Consider the following 4,025-nt stretch of genomic DNA (forward strand, 5'->3'; position numbering starts at 1 on the left):
TATTGTTTTTGTATATATATTGTATATAATTGTTATATATGTATATATATATTGTATATTATATATATTTATATTAAAATGTATATATAACGTATATATATTATGTTATATGTAATATATATGATATATAATAAATTTTTTATATATGTATATAATTTTTATATATGTATTATATTGTTATATGTTAGTTAAAATGTATATTATGTTTTGTGTATATTATATGTAATATGTAATGTATATATTAATTTTATATTAATAGTTTTATTTTGTTATTACGTATTTTATATATATATGTTATATGTTATATATTTAATTGTATTAATTTTTATAATATATTATATACATATATACATATTTACAATATACAATAATATACATATATACGTAATATACATATATACATATATTATCATATATACTATATATTCATATATTAACTAATTTTTTAATATATACATATATATGTACATATTACATAACTATATATGTATATATATTGTATAGTATATTAGTTTTAAATTATATTTTTAGTTATGTATATAAGTATATGTATATAATATACATATACAAACATATATAATATATAATACAATATATATACATATACAATCATATACATATCAATACACATAAATTTTATATAAAATAATATATATATATATTATATATATATATAATATATATTATATATATATATAATATATAATGTTTATGTTTTATTTTAGTAGTATAGTATGTATGCGTAGAGAGGATATATATATATATATATAATATATATATTATAATATAATAATTATATATATTATACATAATATAAAATATTATTATATATATATAATATAATATATAATATATATCTATACTAATAAACATATATATTAATTTATTATATATACATTAATAATATTATATTATTAAAAATATATAATATATTAAAATTTTATATAATATATACAATTTTATATACATATATATACTATATCCTTATATATTTAACATATATTATCATATATATAATTCCAAAATATAAATATATATATAATTATACATTAATTATCATATATATTATTAAAAATTTTCATATTATTATAAAGTATATAATTTTATATATACATGTTATTACATGTATAATACATGTATTATACAGTAATATCATGTATATATAAATGTATATATACCCAAAAAAGTAATATACATTATATATACAGTTTTATAATTTTTTATATAACTATATAATGTTATATCATTTTACATATATAATTTATATATACATTAATATCATTTTTATAGTATATATACATGTATAAACATGTATATTACATGTAATATACCTGGATATATACATGTAATATACATGTATAAAATTATAATACATGATAATACAGTATATTACATGTATAATACAGTTTATTACATTTATATATACTGTATATATCATGATATTAAGTATAATAATGTTAATTTAAAGTTTTATCATGTATATATAATGTTTTATACATGTATTATAATGTATATTACTGTATACATTTTATATATACTGTTAAAATAATTATATATAATGTATAATAAAAATTTATATATACAGTATACATGTAAAATATCATGTATATACATTGTATACAGTAATAACTGTTTTATACATGTATTATACATGTATAAAAGATATATACATGTATAATCATGTATATTAATGATATTAAGTAATATTATATAATAATGTATATATAATGTATATATAATGTATATTTTTATTATATATATTTATATAGTATATATATTAAATTTATATATATATTATATACATATATATATACATATATAATAATATATACATATATACATATATAATAATATTACATATATACATATATATACTATATACATATAATTATACTATATTATACTATTTTACATATATATTCAAAAAATACATATTTTATAATATATATATACATATTATATATATATATATAATATAAGATATTTTAAAATTATAAAATATCTATATAATATATAATTTTATATATATATATAATATATAATATAATATATATCTTATTATATATATATATATATATATATTTTATATATATATAAATATTATATATATTAATGTTTATGTTTATAGTTTATGTATGTATATGTATATGTATGCAATAGAGAGGCTAATGTAATTTAATGGACTTAGTCTCTCCACAAAAACAATGTTCAAAAGTAGTTAGGGAAAATCATCCTCAAGCAACTATTTGGAGAGGGTGTACTTTAAATGATTTTAAAGAGAAGATACAATAGTTTGCGTAATTTTAAAATATATACTGAGTACGGATGAACAAATATTTCCAGATAATTTTCCATAATTATTTTGGCTTTCCCATCTCCAGGGAAATTGGTGATTGTGGAACATTTTAGTTTTTATGCTCCAAGCTGCTCTTCAAAGACACAATAAAGTGCTCGACACCATAAATTACCAACCCACTGCTCAAATCATTCACCTGCTTCTCTCAATGGCAGAAGAGGTCCATTGCATCTCTCGAAGGATCGTAGGATTGGATGCGGTTGTCGTGCCATGATTTTCCTGTCTTGTGTTTGTGTGTCAACTTGTTTTTAAATTTTATGCATAGGTCTCTCGATTGAGTGTCAGTAGATAACTTTTTTGCATCACCATCGTGAAAAAAATATGCTATTGATTTTTTATTTATTTTGTGTCTCTTTCTCCTCACCTAGCCCCCCAAAAGGGGAAAAAGAAGCTGGACATATTTTGTATTATAAACAATTTATGGTTGAAAGTATTTTGAATTATAGATATATTTATATGTAAATAAAAAAAAGTGTTGATAATTCCATGATAAGGTTTAAGATGATAAGACTTTTCTGTCAGGAATAAATTAATCATAAATGAAGACGGTTAATTCTGAAATGAACACGTTCATAATAATAATACAACATACCAACAAAAACAAAACAAAGAAGAAACAAAACAACACTACTCGCGATTGTAATATAAAATAAATAAAATGAAAAAGCAATAGAGAGAGAGATTACTTAATGCAATTGTATTTTATGGTTGCCCTCCCACAGATTTTTTTTTTTTTCTGATTGGGAAGATCCAAAATTTAAGAATGAAAAATGATGTACCAACTCTCTTGTTTATATATTTTGTACATTTACAGATGTATCATTAAAAACATACTGGGGTATATTTATTGATTTAAGAGAGTGGAAACATTGAATAAAATGCCCATTTTATTTTTGTATATTGTGAATCAAATTTGGGTATTATAATGTAAATGTAATATAGTTTTTGAGTATGTTTCTCCCCCAATACTTTCCAGAGGGTGCAAGTGTGTGATTTTTTAATCTTATGAAGTGGGCAATAATGGTATTGCTTGAGGAGATAATCATGATTGTCAACCTTAGTATTTTTCAGGTTGGAAATAAATATGCTGATTTTTCTTAACTGGTTTTCCTTTTTTTTTTTTTTTTTTTTTTTTTTAATGGTTTTATTTCCCTTTTTAGATTTCCCTTGATGGTTGTGTTTTCATGTAAAACTCCCTTTTGAAAGTTTGTGCCTGTCTGTGTTTATGCATGTGTGTCCAAGCCAAAAAACAGAAAAAAAGAAAAGAAAAGCACATTTTAGTCAGACTTTGTTTATTGTGTAAGAAAAGGGAAGTATACATATTTAACATTTACACATGGGGAATAGAGTACATTCACCACATTCAAGCTCCTGCCAAAGTTCAATCCACAAAAATACAGATTTCATGGAGCCCAAAAAAAAAAAAATAAAACAAAAAAAAGTTTTCCCAAGTGCAATTATTAATAATGGCTCTTCAACTTTTGCATTGGGCTCTAACAGTGCATTACTTTAAATGGAATTTTTCCCTGCACATTATACTCAAATTATTAAATCCTTAATAAAAAAAATTAAATTATAAAATTACAATGAAGAGAGAGAAAAAAAAAAAGAAAAGAAAAAAAAAAAAAAAAAAAAATGCTTTAATGGGAAAAAAAATTTTAAGGGCCCC

This window comes from Penaeus monodon, chromosome 41 (genome assembly GCF_015228065.2).
Source record: "Penaeus monodon isolate SGIC_2016 chromosome 41, NSTDA_Pmon_1, whole genome shotgun sequence".
In the NCBI taxonomy this organism is placed as follows: Eukaryota; Metazoa; Arthropoda; class Malacostraca; order Decapoda; family Penaeidae; genus Penaeus; species Penaeus monodon.